At 35.2% G+C, this 26787-nt stretch overlaps 1 protein-coding gene across 1 annotated transcript in view; it reads right to left on the minus strand.

Moving 5' to 3' along the window:
• spartin overlaps nucleotides 1-26787 on the minus strand; it is a 93463-nt gene that overhangs the window by 3111 nt on the left and 63565 nt on the right. The window lies entirely within an intron of this gene.

A 26787-nucleotide genomic window follows, 5' to 3' on the forward strand; every position in this document is an offset into this window, starting at 1 on the left:
CACTCTTGACTCATCCCACTTCTGCTTTGCCTTCCTCTTAGCTGTCACTGCCACTTGTACATCATTATTCCACCACCAACCCTCCTTCTGCTCTCTAATCTTTCCAGATGTCTCACCAAGCACCTCGATTGCACAGCTCAGGATTACTTTTGAATTATGTTTCCACCAATCTTGTACACTTTCCAGTCCATCCGAAATCCTCTCTAACACTCTCTCCCTAAAATGATTCCTCACACTCTCTTCTTTTAAGCGAAACCACTTAATTGTCTTCATCCCATGGCAACCAGAAGTTGCCATGGGATGAAGACAATTAAGTGGTTTCGCTTAAAAGAAGAGCTGACTAATACTGGTGCATATATTGAGTGTGTGTTTGATGTTGAACCATCACAAACATCACATTATGTATATAAATACATGGATGATGTTTCTACACCCATATGAAACTCAAGCATACTGATTACGATCTGTATGAATATTTCTCTTTTTTGAATTCAATAAAAAGTTATGATTTCAAAAATGTTCTTAAATAATGGATATTCATCTCGTAACATCACTAAATGTTTGAAACCATGCCAACAACCTTGACAAGAAAATGAATCCAACCCTATCACTCATATACAGTTAACATTTATCAGCTCTATTACCCCAAAACTATCTAGGATTATGAAGAAATTCAACATAAAGACCGACTATACTACTCTGCCAAAACTTCGTTCTTTTCTCAGTTGACCAAAACACAGCCAACTGCATTTTCCTGGTGTTTATAAAGTTATGTGCGACTGTGGTCGACCTTATTTTGGCCAGACAGATAAATCTGTTTCACTTCGTCCTGAGGAACATAGACATGACATCTCCTACAGTAGAACATGAGTGAGTGCCCTTTCCAGTCATGTGCTCTTTTCCGCACACTCTAACCTCAAAGAACGGCCACACCAAATTGATTGGGACCGCACAACCAATTTATATATATACAAGGATGAATTTGAAAGACGTATTATAGAATCAAAAGAAATAGTTCTGTACCCTTCACACTTGAACAACAATCTAAGCTACAATTTGCCCGATTCCCATAGCGCAGTAATCCAATACTGACGTTCAAAAATTAGCTGTCACACACACATTCTACTCATGCCAACAGTAGCACGCGGTCACCTATTCAAATATGACTGTTACTATTCTGCTTCTTTTTATTAAGATGGAAAGTCCAGGTTTTTTACCTTGTTATTTTTATAAGTCTTATGTTATTTCTTCTTGGAGCATGGGTACCATGCTACCAAGCACATCCCCGGGTTGCAGATAGGGGAATGGCCTCTGGATACAGAGGTTAGCTGCGAATAAACAGGAAAACCTGTGAATAAGCAGTTGTAGACAATGGGATGGCATCTACCAACAGGAAGTGGTGAGATAGATAGTGGCATGGTTATCTTTATAAAAAGCCACACATTTCCACTGACGGGGATGTGACATGGTGAGATGTAACCCCCATTAAATAAGTTACAGCCCGTGGAAGTTGGAGCAGCAACAACTTTCATCCTGATCAGTGGAAGATCACCATAAGTGACAACAGCATAAAGGATACTGTGGTAGGCGGATAATCACGAGGAATGAGAAACGGCTAGCATACTGAACCTCTCTAGAAGGCTATTGCTGGACAAGGAAGGCAAGGGGATACCACTTTGTTCTATTTTTCCCTAGTAAGATAGCAGTATGGATGGACATTCTAAAAGATAGTAAAGCGCACAATAGCTCAATACTTGTGCACGGCAGGGAAAGAAGCAAGGCTTCCCAGGTCATAAACAAGCGAAATCCTTGTACATGCATTGGGACGTGGAATGTGAGAACCCTCCTACAAATTGGAAAATTTGAAGAGAGAATAGTCATATTGGGAATTAGTGAAATGAGATGGACTGCAACTGGAGACTTTTGGAGTGGTGATTACAGAATCATTTATTCAGGTGATGAGACAGCAAAAAATGGAGTTGTGGTGGTTCTCAGTAAGGAATGGGGAAGAAGAGTAATCAACTCAGTAAAATGTAGTAGCAGTTTAATAATGGTAAAACTAGAAGCAAAACCAACAAATATTATAATAATACAAGCTTACATGCCTACTAGCGACCACAGTGATGATGAAATTGAGAGAGTATATGTAGATATTGAGAATCTAATCAAACTGACCAAGAAGGAAGATAATCTTATTGTCATGGGGGATTGGAATGCAGTCATTGGTGAAGACAAAGATGGGTGGGAAAGTATGGACTTGGATGCCGAAATGAAAGAGGAGATAGACTTTTGGAGTTCTGCCACCAATTCAATCTGATCATTAATAATACCTGGTATGAGGTACCAAAAAGAAGATATACTTGGAAAATGCCAGGGGATATAGGAAGGTACCAAATAGATTATATTACGACAAGAAATACATTTAAAAATCAAGTAAAATCATGCAAAAGTTATCCGGGAGCTGATGTTGATAGTGACCACAATTTGGTTTTATTGAAATGTAATCTGAAATTTAAAAAGTTGTCACAACCAAGGAAGAGGCCCAAATGGAACATAAGTAACCTGAAAACAGAAGAAAACCATAGAAACTATAAACAGCAAACTGATGAAAGCATTAAAACTGGAGAGAGGGAAAAAAAAAACATAGAGGAGAAATGGACTTTTGAAGGAAGAAGCAAATAAAAAAACCATGGCTCACCCAGGACATTCTAGATTTAATAGACGAAAGATGAAAATACAAAACCTCCCTAAAGGAAGAAAGCAAAGACAAATATAAACATATAAAAAATATGATAAATAGAAAGTGTAAAGAAGCAAAAGAACAATGGTTTACAGAGCGTTATTACAGAGAATTATGCTACCACTTTGCCCCAGTCCTGAAGATACTTTCAGGTGCAAACTTTGTTTGCACACACTTGGATAAAGGATTAAACTAAATTTATTATAGTTTACAGAGAAATGTAAAGAAATAGAAGATCTAACAAAGACTGGAAGAATCAATAAAGCTTATAACATTATAAAAGGAATAAGCCAGCAAAACAAGACACGAAGTACAATTATCAAAAATAAACAGGGGAACATACTTATAGATAAGGAAGAAATTTCGGAAAGATGGAAGGAGTACTTAGATCTATATAGTGAAAAAGATATAGATGCCAAGGCTATAGAAGATGAAACAAGACTTGATATGGAAGAAATTGATCCAACTATATTAAAAGATGAATTTGAATGGGCACTGAATGAATTGTCAGCCAACAAGGCACCAGGCACTGATAACATCCCCTCAGAATTAATAAAATACTCAGGAAACATAACTAAGTCGTACCTTTTCAAGATCATAAAGGATATTTATGAAACAGTGATCATCCCCAAAGATTTTACACAATGCTCTATCATACCCATTCCTAAAGTAAATAATGCAAACAAGTGTGAAAATCATCGAACAATAAGCTTAATATCACATGCTTCAAAAATACTACTCAAAATTATACAAAACAGACTAACAAAAAAGGTTGAAGAACATGTTAACAATGACCAGTTTGGATTCAGGAAACAGCAGAGGACAAGAGAAGCAATCCTAGCTCTAAGAACAGTTATTGAAAGAAGATTGGAGAAGAATCAAAATACTCTGATAGTCTTTCTTGACTTGGAGAAAGCCTTCGATAGTATTGACTGGAATCAAATGTTTCATCTCCTAAAAACAATAAAGGTAGATTGGAGAGATAGAAGGCTCATATTTAATCTTTACAAGCATCAAGAAGCCCTAATAGAAGCAGCCAGCAATACAACAAAAACCGCAATAGCAAAAATATTGTTTAATCTGTACATTGAAGATGCAATAAATGATAAATAAATGGAATTGATATTAACTGGCTATGGTTTGCGGATGATATAGCAGTTTTAGCTGATAACGAAAACAAAGATGGAAGAAATCTTCACCCAGTACAGCCTAAAACTTAATTATAAGAAAACAAAATTATTAATTATAAGTAAAGCAAATCCAATGAAAATAAACCTGGAAATAAATAAATAACCTACCACAACAGGTATCCTCTTTTAAATATCTTGGAAGTTTTATCACAGAAGATGGAAGAAACCAATTAGATATTAAAGCACGAATAATACTGGCCAAAAAAGCATTCTGTAACAGAAGAAACATTTTTACCAGTAAAGGACTTAGCATCCAGCTCAAAAAAAGGCTAGTGAAAACATACATATGGAGCATTGCATTATATGTCGTGAGGCCTGGACTCTAACAAAACAAGACATGAAAAAGTTGGAGGCATTTCAAATTTGGTGCTGGAGAAAGATGATGAAAATTAGTTGGACAGAAAAGAAAAGTAATGAAGAAGTTCTGAATATAGTTCATGAAGAGCGGTCATTAATGAAACACATCAATAAGAGAAGAAAAAGTCTAATTGGACACCATTTGAGGCATGGGGGACTGATTACAGAAATAATGGATGGGACTATAGAAGGAAAGAGGCCCACGAGGCAGACCAAGAATTTCATATATAAATAACATAATGATGCTAACTGGCACTAAGAGTTATGAAGAGATAAAAAGGAAGTCACAAGACAGGATGTTGTGATGTGCTGCTGTATTTACCAATTTTCGGATTGATGTACCAAAGAAAAAGAAAGAAGATGTTATTTCTTACTCACCTGAAGAAGTCGGAATACCGATGAAACTAGTCATGATTTATTAAAGATTTTTGTTATACTTTCTCAGGTTCTAGTCAGTTAAATTTTAATCTTATAAATGTATATATCCCGAGTCAATCCTAATTACAACAATGTGTGTGTGTGTGTATTGCAGCCAACTCTCACTATAGCAATCCTGTTATATTGGATTAACACACACTGAATTTTTTTTTTTTTTTTTCCAGAACTGCATTGTGCAGCTTTGATTAGGAGTTAACAGTAGATTTATTTTTATTTTTTTTTAGTAAGTAAATTTGCTATAATTGATATTGTTTGATCATATATAGAAATGTGTTTATCTATTAAATGATTTTCAATGCTTTTTTTTTATTTTTTTTTATCACACTACTGACCATATATATATGGTCAGTAGTGTGTGTATATACACACACACTAGGGTGCCCCTGACGCCTATGGTGCCCAAACCCCAGAGTTCTGGACTGGTAGGCCGGTTCACTTTGAATTCTGATGCCTCGAATTTTGGAAACTCGAAAGGGGGGTTCTGCCACTTTATGCCCAAACCCCTGAGTTCCGGACTGGTAGGCCAGTTCACCTTGAATTCTGATGACTCGAAAGGGGGGTTATTCCCCCCCCCAAGTTCCAGACTGGTAGGCCGGTTCTCCTTGAATTCAGATGACTCGATGAATTCAGATGAACTCGATGAAGAGAGAGAGACAGATGACCCTGCCTCTCTCTCTCGAAGATCTGGGAGACTTTTATTTTATGTAATCGTTAAAAAACTAATTATCTTAAATATTAATTATTTATTAATTTCTTTCATTTCCCAGCTCGCGACAACATTGTATTTTAATAGGTGATCCACTGAATATTCGTTACTTGTATTCTATTCCTATCTGTTTGTAACACTGAAGATGTACTATTATTTTTAGTACAAAATATCTACCTTATTTATTAATTAAAGTTATTACTGTGGACCTACTTGTTTTTAATAGGTTAATACTGGTGATTAGGTATGGTAGCAGAATAATCATAGCAAATGATATAGTGGAATTATTTAATGAACACGTCTTTGGTGCATATCTCAGTTGTGTGAATGATGCTGTGCGACATGTAGAAGGGAGGCAAGGATTAGTAGAATTAAAGGTGAAAGAATCAGAGGTGTGCCAAGTGTTGCTTGGATTAAAAAGGGGGTGCAATCATTTCGATTTAAATTCGGTCGGTGTAAAAAAGCTTCACAACTTTCTTTAAAGAGGCGTTCATATTTGAACCTGCATCTATGAAGTAGAATAGCTTTATCCCACTGGATATTATGGGTAGTGGTAATACTGTGTTGTGCTAGACCAAACTTCTGAGGTTTGTTGTAATCAATATAATATTGATGTTCTTTAATTCTTTTTTCCACAGAATGGCCAGTTTGTCCAAAATAAGAAACATCACATTCACAAGGAATTTTGTAAACGCCAGCCAAAGACAGAGATGACAGTTTATCTTTTGTAGAAGGCAATAAGGAAGAAATTTTGTTGATAGGAATATAAGTGGGAATCAATTGGTACTTTTTTGGTACTTTTATAGGTTCCTGGAATGTAGGGGATTGGAACTGTACGAACTGTTGAAGAAACCTTAGGTTCAATTATCTGTTGGATTTGATTAGGGTTGTAATTATTAGATACCATTAACTTTTTAATCATGGAAAGTTCTTGTTGTAAGATTTCTGGAGAAGAGCAAACTTTATGTGCCCTATTAATTAGAGATTTAAGAATGCCAAATTTTTGAGATGTATGGTAACCAGACTTTTTATGAACGTATCTGCCAGTAAATGTGGGCTTTCGAAAGACGCTTGTAGATAAGGTACCAGAAGAAGTTCAAGTAACCAGGATGTCCAAAAATGATAAAGTACTAGAATTTCCCTTTTCCATGGTGAATTGGATACGAGGATGAAGGCTATTTATCTATTGTAGAAAGCTCATCTTCAGTATGTGACCAAATGGCAAAAACATCATCAACATAACGATACCAAAGAGATGGTTGAGGGGTGAATGGATGAACACATAGTCTCTTCGAATTGTTTCAAAATATAGTTAGCCACAGGTGGAGACAAAGGACTACCCATGGCACTATCTTCAACTTGTTTGTAGAACTTGTTTTTCCAACTAAAATAACCTGAATGGATAACAAATTCGAAAATTTTTGCGATATCTGGAGGGTAATCTTCATATAATAAATTGACTGTGTCGGCTAATGGGATATTGGTAAACAGAGATACAAAGTCAAAACTGACTAACAACTCAGACTCTTTGAATTTTAAATCCTTGATTTTTTCCAGGAAATCTGTCGAATTTTTTATGTAGGATCTTGAATGTCCAGTGAGAGTACTTAAAGAACGAGACGACTTTTGCAATTCGGTAAGTAGGAGAATCAATGCAATTCACGATTGGTCGTACTGGATGGCCTTCTTTATGGATTTTCGGGAGACCATAGAGACGAGGAGATCTTCCAAAGTAGGTGCATAATTTATCCACATAATTTGGGTCCCAACTGATGACCTCATCAAGAAATTTATTTAATTGTTTAATCTGTGAATTCGTAGGATTATGCGTGATCTCTTTGTAGGTAGATGTGTCTTCTAAAAGACTGGATATTCTACTTTTTCTTTTTTAATCATATTTGTCACTTTTCTGGCCTGCAGTTTATCTTCTTCATGCATCTGTTCACTACAAACTGTCTTTTATCTCCTCCATAAGTTATTTTGTAACACTACTTGCTTGATCTCACTGTTATCCTACTTAATTTATTTGCTTAACTCTTGGTATGCAATTATGCATTGCTTGTGTTAGATACTGCCTTCTAATTTCCTGTGCATTGTCAACATCTTTTCTGCACAATTCATCAACCAATTTATTGATGCCAGCTGACTATGGAAGTTGACTACTCTTCATAATCACCCACCTTATAGTTCCATATATACACAACTACATATAGGTAACCAATACCTCATGATCACTCTCACCAACAGGTGGCAGTGTTAAAACCTCATTCACCACATCCTGTGAGGATATCATCAAATCCAAAACTGATAAACCTTGTGTTGCTTCCATCACATGCTGCTTTAGATAATTATCCTGCAGAAACTCAACAAATTCACTCTCCTTGTTATCATAAGTTATCTCTTCTTTCTGAACCAAATTCCTGTAATTAAAATCTCCATTAGGATCATCTTCCTTTTAACAGGAACAGATGGTATGTCTAACTATCTATTCTACTGAAGAAAAGAGAAAACAGAATACACACACTATTCTATTGATCTCAACTTCATACCAAATAGCTTCAAAATCTTCACATGTACTACTATTATCCACTTCTACTTTTGAAGGACATAATTCGCACAGTCCCCCCCCCCCTTCCTTTCTTCACATGACTATCCTTTTGGAAAATTCTATATCCAACCATTTCTAATGCTTACAGTATATCATCTTCAGTTAACCAAGTTTCCCTTATACCAATTCTCTTTCGGCATACTGATTCAATCAATGTTACAAACTCAGCACCTTTATTTCTGATACTCCGCACATTAGCACACAAGCATAACAATTCTCCACTCTTTGAAACTATTCCGCCAACACCATCACTCCATATTCTCTCTGCTATAGTACACCTCTCTTCGTTCTGATCCTGACCGATTTGCATTCATATTCTTATCACCCACACCATTTTGCACTACATCACTCTGCTGTGCCCTAATCACTTTCTCACCTTTGTGTCCCTCTTCTTCCTGTCATTTGACAAATTGCTTCTCAACCTCTCTCTCTCCCCTTTCTTTTTCATTTTAGAAATTATGGACTTTACACCCGTGTTATAAATAACTCTTTTAATTTCTCGATGTTTCGATCTTCATATTAAGATCATCATCTGGAGCATAATACAAATATACAGGACAAGCTGAGTTACATTACATACAGTAAGCTAGAGAAACAATGATTTGATCACATGTTATTCTACTAGCATGCTCTAATGAAAGAAAATAAAATTGATTATTTAGAAATTATATCAAGCTAAATTATATTTATAATAACATGAATAAACATTCTTTCTTATAGATAGTTTTCTTTCAGTAACAATGATGTCCTATTTTTAGCATTACAATTGTTATATTTGATTTAGGATCTTGGATTATCTACAGTCCTGTTTATAGTTACTCTTAGAGAGGAAGGTTCCGTGGGTCGAATATGTGCCTTCCATATGTTTGGGATTTTTAGACCATCATTATTGTTCAGATTGGGGGGGGGGGGGGTTGATAATCTCACAGGCTTCCTTAAGCTTGCGTTCATACCATGTTTTGGTGTGATGTAGACAACTAGTGCTTTTCCAGTCAATACTATGTAAGGTGTCCCTCTTCTTCCTGTCATTTGACAACTTACTTCTCAACCTCTCTCTCTCTATGACCCTCAGCAATACCAATTTCGTATGAACCCTGTGTACTTTTAATAAACAACAATCACTGCAAATGACCAACACCAAACTTATTCAAATGCATTCCACCAACTTTGAACTATTCAAACTTCCCTTCAAATTCATTCCATACATTCAGAAATTGAACACTCTTTGCCTGACACAAGCCATTTGTGTAATACTAAGCCATATTAAGGCAAGTGATGTGGAGTCTTAGCTTCTTTATACGAGTTACCCCATTCCTGAAAATAGTTCAGGCACAAACTATTTTGCTTACACTTGGATAAAGGATTAAACCAAGTATATAATTTCTTGGTATCTTTAATTTATAATTGACACAAGCCATCTTTCATTCAGTAATATTATTGCTCTCTTTCTCAGTTCACTACTGTCATATATGGGCTACAAATCCCTTTCCATGTTCTTTGTCTCAATATCAAAGTCGTTTGTGTCCACCACTAATTCTGATGCCTGTTCCTTCTTTTTTCACAAAGCATCTGATATTTGTTCTATTGTACCACCTGGAAAATGTCTTATGTACCGTATTATTTATCACACCTTTAATGATTAGTCACCATATAAAGCCACCCTATCATCTTAAGATACTTGCTTCTTCATATTATCCTGTTTCTTATTTACATCAGTTAACCTCTTCTTTAAATGTTCGATTCCTCCTCCTCCATACATTTAACACGTCTTCATTTCCATTAACTCTTGCCTAAGCTCTTCCATGTCGCTTCTATTATTATCATTGCAAGCACTTCCATCCATTTTCTGATTATTCCTGGTAACATGATCCTCATAACATTTGGAACCCCATTCGAGTTACCCCATTCCTGAAAATAGTTCAGGAATGGGGTAACTCGAATTTGGAACACCCTAACTTTTCATTGCACTTTTCACACACTGTAATATGTTCACTCTTCTCATTTTATTATTATCTGAGACCTCCAGGGAGTCAAGGACTCATCAAAGGAGGCTGTAAATTATCCAACCAAGCTATCATACCTTCCTTTCAATTCCTTTAAACTAGATGCACTCACTACCCCTAAGGGAAAATTATTCCACTCACTCACTGCTGTCTGGGAGAAAAACCTAGCTCTTACCCCTTTCTTGACTGTGAACAACCTTAACTTCCATGGATGTCCCCGTATTCTCTCCCTGCCTTTCCATTTAACGAAAAATTTCATCATTTGAAATGCTATAACACCCATTCAAAAATTTATAGACCTCTATCATATCACCCCTCTTTCTCCTGTTAACCAGAGTCTGCAATCCACATACTCGCAATCTGTCCTCATAATCTAAATCCCATAATCCAGATATCTTTGTAACTCTTCTTTGCACCCATTCCACAGCTTCTTTATCCCCTTGGAACCCCAGAGACCAAATCTGCACACAGTAATCCAGGTGTGGTCTTATCAAAGCCTTATAAAAGAGGCAAAATTACTTCCTTATCCTTACATGTCAAGGTTCGCTTCAACATAGCAATTTTCCTCTGAGTTGAATTTGCAACTTTTGCTATGTGACTTCTGAACTTTAAATTCTTATCCACCAATACACCAAGATTCCTTATCTCTTCAGTTTCTTGTAGCATAACTCCGCTAATATAATATGCTGCTGGAACGCTAATCATGCCAAAGTGCATAACTTTACACTTACCAACATTAAACTCGCAGCCATTTTCGCTTGCCTAGATTTCCAGTCTATTCAAATCATTTTGTAATTGTTGATTATCAGTAACATCCCTGATTGCCCTGCCTATCTTTGCATCATCAGCAAACAATTGCAAATCTGATGACAGACTCTACTTGATGTCATTAATGTATAGATTGAACAATAATGGCCCAAGGACCGAACCCTGAGGTACCCCACTGGTTACCTTAAATCTGGCAGATTCACACCCACTGTATACCACGTTTTGATATCTGTCTGTCAACCATCCTCTGATCCAAGTCAATAGATTATATTCCAATCCCATATTCTCCAGTTTACACAACAGCCTATCAAATGCCTTAGAAAAATCCAACATTATCATAGGGTATTCATTCCCTTTATCCAACTCCACTGTAACATTGTTATAAAATGAGCAAATTGCTAAAACATGACCTTCCTTTAGTAAACCCATGCTGCTCCCTGCAAAGTATAGAAGGCTTGTCTACTCATTTGTGTATGCAAGTTCTTACCAACTTCTCTAAAATCTTCCCTACTACACCAGAGATACTAATAGGTTGGTAGTTAGAAACATCAGTTTTTGCACCACCCTTGTGCAATGGAACTGTAAAAATAATCATATTAAAAATTCTGAATATTTTTACGTATTAATTATGCTTGTTAGTTTTGTTTTCATACACGCAGTGTCTGCACTTGTGATGTGCTCGTTATGAAAATGTTATATTAGAAGTAACATGTAAAGAAGTAAAAATATTGAAGTACTTACTAAACTGATTATTTGTGTTACTTATAAGAAAGTTTGTTGTATTTTAAAATGTTGAATTTTGTGTTTGTGAAAGACTTTCTTTTAGCGCTGATGGATACAGCGAGTCAACCATTTTATTGCAGTGCGTAGTTTCTGACTTTTGTGAAGTGCGCATGCTCCAGGAGAGAACTTGATGTGTGATTGACAGCTGACAAGGAAAGCGTTGCGTATCCAAGTGACAGTTGTAAACAAGAGAGCATTCGGAAGTTTTTTAGAACACTGGCCGAGATATATTCAAGTTGGGAGGAACTTGATTTTTTTGTGCGGCAGTCAGAAGGAAATTTCATAATGTATTCCGAACAGGGAATAGTGAAAATAATAGGTTTCAAGCAGGAATAAGTAAAGAATAAAAAGGAAATCTTGAAACTGTAAGTTTTTATAAATTGGCCGGTAAATATTCAACTTAGAAGGAACTTGATATTTTTTTGAGTGTGGCAGGCGGAAGATATTTTATAGTGTATTCCGAAAAGGGAATAGTGGAAATATTAGGTTTCACGGAGAAATAAGTAATGAATAAAAGGAAATCTTGAAACTGTAAGTTTTTATGGTGAAATAAGTTAAGACTGTCAATTTAGTATTGTGAATGAAAGGAGAACTTGTTGCTTACATTCTAAAGTGAATGTTTTTCTTAGAGAAAATATTGATAAGGAAGTTTTATAAGTATTAAGAATGCCTGAAAGTGAAAGTTTAGAAAATATATTGATTAAGAAGATCTTTAGGTATTAAAGGTGCCTGATCTGATGAGTATTACTACTAAAAGGAAAACAGGATATAGTCAAGAAGACTTTATGTGTGTTATATTGATTGATGAAAAGGATCCTGATAATGAAGTACAGAGCCTTGTAACTTCTGGAAAAGAGCCTTAACAGAAAGAGAAAAAGACTATGAACATTTTTTTGTGATTGTGAAAGAAAAAGTGTTTAGTCTTAAGAGTAAGCCTTGGATCCATATAATCTATAGTTATAGTTATGTATTATTACTAGAAGTGTATATATATTGTTTTAGTTTTATTAAATGTGTTTATTTTGTACTTGGTATTGAGTCAATGATTAGTTGGATTCTGAAAGAGTGAGTTAAAGTCATTGCACCAATTGGAGTGAACTCTTTGTGCAAATATAATAACATATAGGGACACTTGGAGTCAAAAATAAAAATAATTGTTAGTAAAAGAGATTTATATAATAAATCACCTCATAAGTAGAGAGAGAATAATAATATACATAAAGAGGGAAGTATATATAAAAATACATATATAAATAACAATGGCGCAGGTCGACGACAGGATTGGTTATGACTAAACTATTTTAGAATCCAAAAGGAAAATCTTGACTAAAAAAAAAAAAAAAAAAAAAATGTTCATAGTCTTTTTCTCTTTCTGTTAAGGCTCTTTTCCAGAAGTTACAAGGCTCTGTACTTCATTATCAGGATCCTTTTCATCAATCAATATAACACACATAAAGTCTTCTTGACTATATCCTGTTTTCCTTTTAGTAGTTATACTCATCAGATCAGGCACCTTTAATACCTAAAAATCTTCTTAATCAATATATTTTCTAAACTTTCACTTTCAGGCATTCTTAATACTTATAAAACTTCCTTATCAATATTTTCTCTAAGAAAAACATTCACTTTAGAATGTAAGCAACAAATTCTCCGTTCATTCACAATACTAAATTGACAGTCTCAACTTATTTCACCATAAAAACTTACAGTTTCAAGATTTCCTTTTATTCATTACTTATTTCTCCTTGAAACCTAATATTTCCACTATTCCCTTTTCGGAATACACTATAAAATATCTTCCGACTGCCACACTCAAAAAAATATCAAGTTCCTTCTAACTTGAATATTTACCAGCCAATTTATAAAAACTTACAGTTTCAAGATTTCCTTTTTATTCTTTACTTATTCCTGCTTGAAACCTATTATTTTCACTATTCCTTTTCGGAATACATTATGAAATTTCCTTCTGACTGCCACACAAAAAAATCAAGTTCCTCCCAACTTGAATATATCTCGGCCAGTTTAAAAAACTTAGTTTCAAGATTTCCTTTTTATTCTTTACTTATTCCTGCTTGAAACCTATTATTTTCACTATTCCCTGTTCGGAATACATTATGAAATTTCCTTCTGACTGCCGCACAAACAAATCAAGTTCCTCCCAACTTGAATATATCTCGGCCAGTTTAAAAAACTTAGTTTCAAGATTTCCTTTTTATTCTTTACTTATTCCTGCTTGAAACCTATTATTTTCACTATTCCCTGTTCGGAATACATTATGAAATTTCCTTCTGACTGCCGCACAAAAAAATCAAGTTCCTCCCAACTTGAATATATCTCGGCCAGTGTTCTAAAAAACTTCCGAATGCTCTCTTGTTTACAACTGTCACTTGGATACGCAACGCTTTCCTTGTCAGCTGTCAATCACACATCAAGTTCTCTCCTGGAGCATGCGCACTTCACAAAAGTCAGAAACTACGCACTGCAATAAAATGGTTGACTCGCTGTATCCATCAGCGCTAAAAGAAAGTCTTTCACAAACACAAAATTCAACATTTTAAAATACAACAAACTTTCTTATAAGTAACACAAATAATCAGTTTAGTAAGTACTTCAATATTTTTACTTCTTTACATGTTACTTCTAATATAACATTTTCATAATGAGCACATCACAAGTGCAGACACTGCGTGTATGAAAACAAAACTAACAAGCATAATTAATACGTAAAAATATTCAAAATTTTAATATGATTATTTTTACAGAACTATCATATATTCCTTCCATTCCTGAGCTGAGACTCAAGTTATACAAATGTGTGAAAGGCCTAGCCAATTCAGCTGAACATTCCTTTAGCAAACGGGCTGATATTCCATCTATCTTTATTGACAAAATCTTATCTAGGTTATGCAAGAGCTCTTCAATCTCATTTTTATGAACCTCTAACTCTTCATCCAATGTAGCAGTAGCACTGTGCACCATGCTACATACACCTGGTTGATATATCTTAGCAAAGTGAGCATTCATTAACTGAACAATCTCCTTTGCTTCCAACACTCGTGTACCATCTGCATTCAATAAAGTTATTCTTCCACATTTATTCTTTCTTTTGCTTGCAGCATAACGATAAAATTCTTTTGGATTGCAATGGCCAATTTCTTTTCATACTCCATTTTAGCTTTTCTCACAATACCCGTTTTCTGGCCTGAGCTTTATATATTTCATAACTCCTCTCACTCTTATTCTCATGATATTCTTTCTGCATCATCTTGTTCTTGTGGATCGCTTGCTTAATAAGGCTGCACATCCATTTCACTGCCAACCTGTTTAGTCTTCAAACACTAGGGATAGATTGAGATATGCCTCATTCAAGCACTTTTTGAAAGATTCCCATGCATTGCTGACATTTTTTCCATTCAGTAACTGATACCATTATATATGTTATATTTAATATAACACTCCCTAAATCTTTAATGTTTTTTGGGTGCATACATAAAAGAATTATTGCATCATATCCACTGCAAAATGTACAGGAAAAAACTTGAGCTGAGTTGAAACTTTCTGCATTGCTGGTGTACCCTTCTTTACTGCCACCATTTTTCAATATTAACTAGCACCTCTACGTTAATCAAAATAACAACCAAAGCAAATGCTCGTAGAACCACAATACAATGATTATATCCAGTCTGACTATCACACAAAAGCACTATTATAAAAATCAACACAATATAATTAAGGGGGAAAAAACCACTTTATTGTAACACTGTTCAAATACACAGCTACTTCTCATCACGACATCCTTGCTACACACACACACACACACACACACAAGGTATCCTAAGAGGGATCTACCAAATTTTAAGAAACAATTCCTTGAGTGATTTTTTTTACCAAGAGCAAAAATAACATACTTTGAGCAACAAATACATTCTTAGACTAAGTTCAATGATGGTCTGCATGCCTTGGAATTCCTAAAATGACTGTTTTTAAGATAAATATTTAAATCTGCCTTTTATTATTTACAAAAAAGGCCTGGTTGGCCTTCCAGTTTGCCAAGTGGATAGCACACGCACTCTCAAATCAACAGGTTGTGGGTTCGAGTCCCACTGTGGACATGGGTATTTATGAAAGCCTGCTTTGGATGAGCTTGTATAGCTCCTTAAGTTCATAAAAGTTTGTCGTTTTTTTAAAAAATAATAAAAAAAATTTATCAGCTGCAAAGTGAACTTTTGTTTTTGGATGCTCACAAATTTTGATGTTTGAGATGATCTTTAATTGAAAGCTTCAATGGATGCAAACTAGCTTCTTTTCTCTGGAATGGAAGCCAAAAATAACTGATGGTGGTAATAATCCTCATCATTCAGCAACAGTCTACACCTCTTCATAACCAGCACTCACTCCAAATATAATGTAGGTGTTAGCTTTCCTCTAGCCAAGTTCAACCATAACTTATTCACATTTCTTTTTCTACAGATTGACCTACCCTCACCCAACAATCTTAGCCTTGTGTCCTTTATATTACAATTCTTTCCTTTAGTGTTACAGGTTATCAGCGTTCATTTCAGTAAAATTATGGCGACTACAACCGTGTCAGGAATAATTACTTAATTTCCAGATGTTTCGACCATCGTATTAAGGTCATCATCTGGAGTATTCACACATAGAGACAAGCAATATTACCTTTCAAATATGCCAAAGCTGTATAACTGAGAGGCCACATAGCCTTTAAAGGAATGCGAAGAACCTACCAGGACTTCTGACTTAATGTTTCTGACCAATCCTCACCTTCTCGTGGTGCACCCAGTTGGGTATCTACCTGGATACTAAACAAGCGAGGATGGGCTGGCAATTTGTGATTAGCGGACCAAATTGTATTCTTATTGGCTTAAACCAATATACAAAATGATGGTACAACATGACAAAATTTCATGCTGGCTAGGGCGTCGCTCGATTAAACAAGGCCCCCATTGTTTTCACCATGGAACCAGGGCGAACAGTGAAAAGTCAGCTACTGGAACAAGTTTAAAAGCACACCCCTAACTCAACATCACCAGAGTTAAAGATCGGTACTATCGACATAAGAAGCCTGAATGGCAAAGAAATGGAGCCAGCTGAGGAATTAGATAAGTACCACATTGACATAATAGGGGTGACTGAAACAAAAAAGACAAAAACCTGGTGAGATCTTTATTCAGGCAATGACAATCAAGGAAAAGAAGGAGTAGCCATAGTATTCAACACAAAATACGAGGCTAATCTTCTTGAATGGCAGGAAGTGTCAAGTAGAGTGATGTGGGCAAATATCAGAATGGGGAATTGGACAATGAGACTTATTTGTGCCTATGGTCCCACAGAAGGTTCTACTAAAGTAGAAGTGGAGGAATTTTTTTAATGTTTTAAAGAAAGCATCTGACACAATGAAAAAGGAAAAGTTAGTCCTTGTTGGGGATCTAAATAGCAAAGTAGGAAATGATTGTCAGACATACAAAAATATTTTGGGAAAATTTGGAGAAAAGAGCAAAGCTAATAATAATGGCAAATACCTGTTGGATTTCTGCTCAGGACATGGAATGGTTATTACTAACACCATTTTCCAACATAAAAATTTGCACAAATTCAAATGGAGAGAAGAGGCAAGGAATAAGAAAAGTCTCATTGACTATGTTATTGTTGACAGTGATGTTTTCTCCCTGGTGCAGGACACTAGAGTGTACAGAGGATTTGAAATTGGAAGTGAACATTATTTAGTCTTGAGCATGATAAAATTGAATTTCATATTGAAAAGAGTAACATGTAAGAAAGTTATAAAGCGAATAAAAGTTGATCAGCTCTCAGATGTGAACTGTAGACTAAAATACACAAAGATTATTGAAGAAAAATGAAGGAGTTTGAGAACAGAAACCAAACCTTGGAGATTCAGTGGCAAGCCTTGAAGAAAACCCTGATTGACTCAGCCAGAGAGGCATCTGGTGAAATTGTCTGCAAGGATAGAAATATCAGAACTCCATGGCAGACACAGGAAGTTAAAGTAGCAGTGAAGGAAAAGAAGAAAGCATATCAAAAGATCCTGGCAAATAAGTCAGCTTGTGCTCTTAAAGAATACAGGGACAAATGTAAGAAAGTTAAACACTGTGTAAAACTAGCTAAACAAAAGCCATGGGAGGACTTTCGCAAGAACATACAAAATAAATATCAAGAGGGTGGAAAATATTCTGGAGGTTGTTGAAGAAGCTTAGAAATGGAGAAAAGTGTGCTGTTAAAAGAGTTAGAGATGATAAAGATGAAAACAGGAGAAAAAGATATCCTTGAAGTATGGAGTAATTATTTCGAAAAATTGCTAAATGAAACAAGCAGTGATAGCACAGTGGTAAAAAAACACTCAACAGGCTTACAAACAGGAATACATATCCATACTCAAAGCAGAAAAAGCCATCAAAGGCTTGAAATGTGGAAATGCAGCAGGAGTAGATGATATTCGACCAGAAATGCTGAAGTATGGTGGTATAAAAGTCTTACAGTGGCTGCACTGCATAGTTCAGAAAGCCTGGACAGAGGGACGAATTCCCAATGATTGGATTAGAGCTCTCATAGTATCCATATATAAAAAGGGAAATAAAACTGAATTACAGAGGTATTTCCTTACTGAGTGTTCCTGGCAAGATTTATGCAAGCATACTTGAGAAACGGTTGAGAAGAATTGTGGAAGAAAAGCTTGGTGAAGAACAAACTGGATTCAGGACAAATAGAGGCTGTCAGGATCAGATCTTCACTTTATGACAAATAGTTGAGAAAGCATGGGAATATAACAAAGATCTGTATTTAAGTTTTGTCGATTTGGAAAAGGCATATAACAAGGTGCTAAGAGAGAAGCTATTCAATACGCTACAGTTATATGGTGTCAATGGGGCATTATATGAAGCAATACTCAGTCTTTATTTGAGTTGTAAGTCAGCAGTTAGAATTGAAGGAAGTACAGGAAGATGGTTTAATGTTAAATCTGGTGTCAGACAAGAATGTACATTATCCCCTCTGTTATTCATTATACAGAGGGGATAATGAACATCACATTATGAAGTAAAGTGGTATTAAACATGATATCAGAATTGAAGATGTTAATGTCAGCTCTTTGTTTTATGCGGACGATGTTACACTTCTAAATAAATCCGCTAAAAGTCTGGATGATTCCCTGACTAAATTGAATAACTGTTGTAATAGATATGGTATGAAGGTCAGCAATAAAAAGACAAAGACAATAAAATAGGTAGAATCATTGAAAATGTCAACTGCGTTGTGGACGGAGAACCTGTGGAACAAGTAAAACATTGCAGCTACTTAGGATGATTTTAGTGAAGATGGTAAATTAAAAATGGAAATAGACAACAGAATCAATAAAGCTGGTATGGTAGGAAGTCAACTGAATAAATGTATATGGAATAAGAGAGAAATTAGTCAGAACACTAAATTAGCTGTATACAAGACAGTGTTGAAACCAGTTTTAACTTATGGATCTGAGAGCTGGGTCAGAAGTAAAACACTTGACCAAAGGCTGGAGACTGCAGATATGAGAGTCCTGAGAAAGATTAGAGGCGTGAACAGATGGCATCAATGGCAATATCATATAAAACAAAAATATTAAAAAAGAACTTGACATTGTCTGCATCCAGGAATGTGTTAGCAGATCTAATCTTAGGTGGTATGGCATTTAAACAGAATGGGAGAGGAAAGATTAGCAAAACAAGTGTTCTCTGCCAGGTTGGCAGGAAAACAACCCAGAGGAAGACCAAGATATAGGTGGATTGATACAGTAGAAAGTGCCTTTGACAATAGAAATATAAGATCCGATAATATTGTAGTCTTGACAAGTAACAGACTGATTTGGAGGAAAATTATAGATAGGAAGTTAGTAATGATGTAAATTTTTCATGTAGTACTATCATATCCTGTATACCCCTTGAGGTACATGTCAGGAATTTGATGATGATAATATGCCAAAGTGACAATGATTTGATCTTTGATCAATCGTTATTCAAATCATTAGCATGGTGTTTAGTGAAAAAATAAAATAAAAATACATCAAAGCTATATTCTATTTATAACACCATCAGAGAAGAAATTCATATAGATAGTTTTAAGACAGCAAAAGTGGTGGCCTAATCTATAATTTAACATGAGTGTTGTTAGAGTTAAGATTCCAGATTACTTACAGTTCTAATTATAATTAACTCTTAGAGCAAAAGGGTATGTACCATCCATATTCATGGGATTTTTAGATTAACAATAATGATGGTCTAAAAATTAGGGTGGTTGATAAGAATTTCACAGGGCTCCTTAAATTTATGCTCATAACACATTTTTGTGTGATGTAAAAAACAGGTGCCTTTCCAGTCAATTCTATGTAGAGTATTCAGGAGGACACAATCAGAAAGGCCAGATTTACCATAGAGCAAATTACAGGTGCAATGAATATGGTATATTCCAGGGTGGGCCAGCGAAGGAAGTGGATCCTTGGATGAGTTGAATAAGTTCTTTAATTTTGCAGGTTAAAGGTGGCATTAGGGTTGTGTTTCTGTAGTATTCTGATTATTTTATCTGATATCCCTTTTATGTATGGAATGGCTACAGTTTTATTGTAATTTAGTTTATTTTTAAATGGAGTCTAGTGAAGAATTTTATTGATATTTTTGTTGTAGCCATTTCTCAGGATGGTATTGCTGATCACTTTTAATTCATGTTTAAGTGCTTGTTCATTGGAGCAAATCTTCAAATCCCTGTTTTTAGTGTGTTAATGACACCTAGTTTTTGTGTTGGGCGGTGGTAAGAGTTTAGTGTGTTCTGAACTTTCAATTTCAATTGTATGGGTTTGTGTAGTTTGTTTAGGTGGCTTAGGAAAGTGTCTAATGTCTGGCAGCCATGGGATCAGATAACGAAAACATCTTCAACGTATCTAAGCCAGACTTTGGGTTTTAAAGTAGGAATCTAGAGCAAGTTGCTCAAAAGCTTCTGTATAAAAGTTAGCAATTGAGGAGGGGGGGGGGGGGGGGGGAATAAAATGGTGAAGCCATGGCTGTGCCTTCTTTTTGCAATTAAAAAGTATTTTACCAGACAAAATAGCCAGAATGTAGTACATGAGCAAAGAGCACTGTGATATCAGGTGGGAATTTGTGTCACTGGTTGGGACATTTTTTTTTCACTTTTTTTCTAGTGTCTTTAATTTGTTTATGAAGTGTTGTTGTTAATATAGGAGTGAGGTCACCTTGGAATATGACTTCACTGTTAGGATAGCTGGATTACAGATGATCAAGTTTCATGGAAAAAAATGTGGAGAAGTCTAAATGGTTATCCGAGTTTGGAGAATGGTAAAACCTTGAGCCAGAGGAGGTCAAAAGCAGGGAATTCTAAATTAGCCATTCACTAGTATGCAATGTTCAATCTCACAAAGGCATGGGTACTACCCTTGTGGCAAAAGGAATTGTGAAGTGTGGAATTTGGAAGTGGACAGTATGGGACATAGATACCATTTGAGTTTCTGTCAAGAGTAAGAGGTGTGGGTATGGTCTTGTGATTGACTGTAAGTGGTAGTGTCATTAATGCTGGTGTTAATGCCAGAGATGTTAGTAAAGTTGTAATTTGGTAAATGAGTGTCATTGCATCATATAACTCAGAAACTTAGCATTATCCATATGCTCAAGAAAAGAGCTATACAGTACACAACAGATAAGAATGATCTACAAATGGAATTAACTACAATAGCCAGAGAACTATCTTTAAATGGTTATCCAAAAAGACTCTACAACAAGATTCTCTTGACTGATATATCACATAGACAACGTGATGATGTCCAATACATCAGTACTATTACTATTCCATTTGTCAGCAGAATTTCCAAAAAATTAGCTAACCTTCTGAAACCACATAATATCAGAGTAGCATTCAAGCCAATCAACACTATTCAGAAATTTTTAAGATCACCAAAAGATCCTCATCCATTCTACAAGTACTCTGGAGTATATAATATACCTTGCTCATGTGGTATTAGTTATGTAGGTCAGACCTCTAGAAGCTTTGAAACGAGAAAGAAAGAACACATAAGATATGTCAGAAACAACAGACTAGACATTTCAGGCCTTTCTTGCCACTTTGCTTCTACTAACCATCACATTGAATGGGAAGAGCCTTATGCGCTATATAGAAGATAATTACCATTCAAGAACCTTCAAGGAAACAGCTACAGTTGCCCGTAAAACTGAAAACCTAAACAAGAATCAAGGTCTAACCTTACCAGAAATTTGGAAAGCTTTAATCAGATCATTTAACATCAAAGAAATGAACTTTCATAACAATTACATCATGAGCCATAATGAATAAATCACGTTCCTGAGACATGCGCATTGCCTCGTTCAATACTAATTTTTTGTATGAATTAGAACCATCAGTTATAACCTGGTCTGTTACCTTCATCTAGCTTACTAGTTCCCTGAAGATGCCGATAGAAAAAAAATTGGCGAAACACGTAGGATAATAAAATAAAGTTACTTGACAAACATTAAAAAAAGTGTAATATTCTTATAAATAAGTCAAGAAAAAATTCAACACACAAGTGTGTTGTATGTTCTAATTTAGTTTATGAGGTGGATTCCATTTTGTAGTAGTGTTACTGTCATTGTTTATAAGCATCATCATTAGTAGAATCGTGATTGGATAGAAGGATAGAGTGAGGACATACAGTGAGAGGAGACAGATTCTTGGACATGACATCCATACAGAGTGACCTTCTTGCCACGATGTGGCCTCAACAGTGCCTTCCACGTATCACTACTCACTCACTCTCTCTACAGACACAACCTGGCAGAGAAACTGCTAGTATACTTATATATAAACAAAGCAGGCCATTCAAAATAAAGGAGATACTACTGCAGTATCAGAATATGCCCTAAGTGAAATAGAGTGGAGTAATAAAGGAATTAATATCAATGGTCAAAATCTAAATCATTTACAATGCACTGGCAATACTGTAATAATGGCAAATAAAAGAGCACTAAAAGAAATAATGAATCAATTAAATGCACTATCAAAAAAAAGCAGAATTATATATACATTATAAAAAAAATGAAAATAAGGACAACAAATCACAATAGACAATAATAAGAGTATGGTAGGAAATCAATTGAATAAATTCATATAGAATAAGAGAGAAATTAGTCAAAACACTAAATTAGCTGTATACCAGAGTCTTCAAACCAATTTTAACTTAAGGATCTGAAAGCTGGGTAAGAAATAAAACACTTGATCAAAGACTGGAGACTTCTGTTATGAGAGTTCTGAGAAAGGTTAATGGAGTGAACAGATCAGAACAGGCATCAATGGCAATATTTTAAAAATGAGGATATTAGAAAAGAACTTGTCATTGTTAGCATTTAGGAATGCATTAGCAGAGCTAATCTCAGGTGGTATGGTCATTTAAACAGAATGGGAGTGAAAAGATTAGCAAAACAAGTGTCCTTGGCCAGATTAGCAGGGAAAAGACCCAGAAGAAGACCAAGATGTAGATGGATTGATATAGTAAAAAAGTGTCTTAAAAGACAAAAATATAAGATCTGATAATATTGGAATTTTGACATGATAGATTAACTTGGAGGAAAATTATTCATTGGAAGTCAGTAATGATGTAACTTTTTCATGTATACTATCATAATTATCCTGTATCCCCCCCCCGAGGGTACATATCAGGAATCTGATTGATGAACATAATAAGAAAAAGTACAAGAATATGTGCGCCTCATTTTATTTCTTCATGAATGCTTCTTTTTTTTTCTAACTTTTCCTAACTTTTTAGGGGGGAAAAAAGCATTCATGAAGAAATAAAAATAATTCAGATAGGCTGAAATAACAGCTCTTCATCATCATCTGTTGTGGCACATCACCGATGCTCAGTGATGTGCCACACCTGTCCTCCTTCCATCCTTTCAATGTGTCCAAAAGTATTTTAACTTTCTTCTCTCAATATCCTTAAAGAGCCTTAAAGTTCTACTGATCTTTTTCTAACACCCATTTATTTGTATGCCTTTCAGTATATGATATCCTCAACAGCCTTCTGTAACCATATCTCAAAACTAGCTATCTGTTTCTTATCTGACTTCTTTAGGTTCCAAGTCTCACATAAGTTGCTGTTGGAAAAAAAGCAACTGATTTTAGACAAGTTTCTAACTGTTGGTTTAGTTTTCTAATCTTCGTAATCTTCTTCTGATGTCTTCTGAACAGCAATTCTTCACATTAATAATGGATCCCAAGTACTCGAACTTGCTGACTTCCTCAATTCTTTCTCCATTACTGTATTTCCTTTCAGAACCATAACCTTTTGAGTGGAAAATCAAGAAATTCATGCTAAATATCACATTGCAAGATCTACAACATTACAGTGCCGTAGTATAGGTTTTGCGATCTATCTTGTGTGTGTTTAGAGTCCACATTTTTTATTCATGGATGAAACAATGTGTACTCATGATGGAGTAAATAATACTTGAAATGAATTCTAAGCAAAAATTTAAGCAATGTATTTTATTTTGTGGATATTACAGAAATCTTATAGAAGACATGCCACACACACACACAATTCAAGTTCCCTTTCTGCAGGCACATTTGGATTTCTCACCTCCCAACTTGGTTGCCAGGAGTGATAGACAAACAGAATACTACCATCATTAAGGTTTTTATATGGAATAATAGTAACTGAGTGATTTTCAATTTTTTAATTCAAGCACCCACTGTAATCAGAAGACTTTTTTCAAGCTGTAAGTAACTTTCCTATTTATATAAATGTTCATTTAAAATACTATAGTATGTCAGCATGTAATTAGGATTCTGAGAAACTGGAAGGTGACAGGAGAACTTTCAGCTCATATTCAGATTAATCAAATCTATCTACTTTTGCTTCAAGGAAAATAAAACCTTTTCAATTTGTTTCTAAATGTATGATCAAAACTCTGTCAAGGGGTTTTGATTATACACTGATATGTATTTCCATCATGATGACTTTTAAATGATGTTACAGTAGTGGAACATTCTCCAAATAGCCTGAGAGTTTGTCTTACAAAAAAAGTTATTTTCCTAGTGAGATATCACTGAGCATAAGTGAATCTGTTACATAATTTGTTAATATAATTTAGGATACTACTTTTCCAGGTTTAATGTACCCCCCACACACATTCCCCCCCTGAATGAAGTTTGTAGGTTTTATAGACATAACAGGCAATTCCTGTAGCAATAACAAAATTCTCTCATTTGACACAGGTAATGCCACTGGGCTTAGAGTCATGTTCTGTTGTGTTTTATGAATTTAACCATTATGCATTTAAGTCCTATTTCCCAAACACACTGAATTATCGCTGTGTTCTATATTATTGCATTCCCAGAAGACTTTTTTCAACAAATTTTCCAGTAAATTTATATGTGAGATACAGTCTATGAAGATACAATTCTGGTATTCATTTTCAAGTCAGTTGAATCAGTAAAAACAAGGTGGGCAGCTTGTTCACTTATTAGTTTTTTTAAAAACAAGTATTACATATTTTAAGCATTTGTAAGTACAGTCATCCCTCGACGTACGTCTGGGTTCCGTTCCATTCGACAAGACATAAGTCGAATCGGACGTAAGTCAATACATTAAATCAACAGAGTTATAGGGGTTAGGGACTTAACCATTTTAATTTTTAAACCTTATTATAAAACTGTACTGTGTGTTACTGCCACTATTCCAATGTGCTTTGCTTATCCCTCTTCTTCTTTTCATCATAAATTTGTTCATGGCAAGCAGCAAACGCATCATGTACTTTCATTTCTACTAACAAGCAGCATTCAACATTGGGGTCCATGTCTTTAACCATTTTGAGAACATCGCTAACTGCAGAGAACATTTCTGCAAGACCCTTCACTGTGAATTGTTTAACTACCTCTCCTTGTTTCTCTTTTCCCTCTTCCTTTTCTCGTTTTTCCTCTTCTGCAACACCAGTTCGACCAACTCTTCTTTGGTCAACTCTTTAGGGGAACTTTCTATGAGTTGAATGATGTCGTCATCATTCACTTCGAGATTCAGATTGTTTGCTAGGCCCACTATTACAAACTTCCAAAATCATGCACAAACTTATGTCTTTTTCCATATGCCACTCATATATTGAGAGGTCACTTCATCCCAAGCCACAACAATATTTTTAATTGCATGATAAATATTGAATGTTTTCCAGAATTGCATTAGAGTCTGGTCATTTCCTTTAGTGGCAGAAATGGCCTGTGAAAGAGTTGTTCATAGATAATAAGCCTTAAACACTTCAAGAACTCCTTGATTTTCCATCAGTTCGATCAATGAAGTAGTGTTGAAAGGGAGAAACATGACCTTGAACTTGGTGAAGATCACCGCTATAAGACTTACAAGACGGATGACCTGGAGCGTTATCTAGAATTAATAAAATTTTAAATTCTACATTTTCTTTCACACAATAGCTTTTTTTATTTCGCTTGCATAACAGTTGATTAAGGCATCCTCAAACAATTTTTGAGTCATCCACGACTTCTTATTGCTCCGATAATGAACTGGGAGTATGCTTCCTAATGTTTTTGAAGATTCATGGATTCTCACTGTGCCATATCACAAATGGTTTCAGTTTATATCCAGTCACATTACCCGTAACAGAATCGTAATATGGGCATTAAGAGATTTGAAACTAGGTATAGATTTCAGTTTTTTTGTGGATGAATGTCCACTCGGGCATTTTTTTTTTACGAAACAAGGACGTCTCATCCATATTAAATAATTGCTGTGGCAAATAATTTTCCTCCGTAATAATTTATCCAATTTTTCCACAAACTTCTTGGCAGCCTTCTTAGCACTTGCAGATTCCTATACATTTTCACATTATGAAGCGCAAAACTCTGCTTCAATCTCATGAACCAACCAGAAGAAGCGTTGAATTCGAAGTCATAATCGGGTTCTGATTTCTCCTTCAACATGTTGAAGAGGCTTAGTGCCTCAGCGGTTATAGTCACAGGGGTATGTGCTTTTGGTTCAGGTCCTCTATATATATGGCCGAAAATGTTATTTATTCCCTTATGGGATCACGGATATATCTTCAAAAGGCCGTAACTCGAACGGACATAAGTTGAGGGACAGCTAGTGAACTAAGTATTTTTTTCACTTTAAAAAATAT

The sequence above is a fragment of the Typopeltis vanoorti genome, chromosome 5 (assembly GCF_054136105.1).
Source record: "Typopeltis vanoorti isolate ZY-2024b chromosome 5, IOZ_Tvanoo_1.0, whole genome shotgun sequence".
Classification (NCBI taxonomy): Eukaryota; Metazoa; Arthropoda; class Arachnida; order Uropygi; family Thelyphonidae; genus Typopeltis; species Typopeltis vanoorti.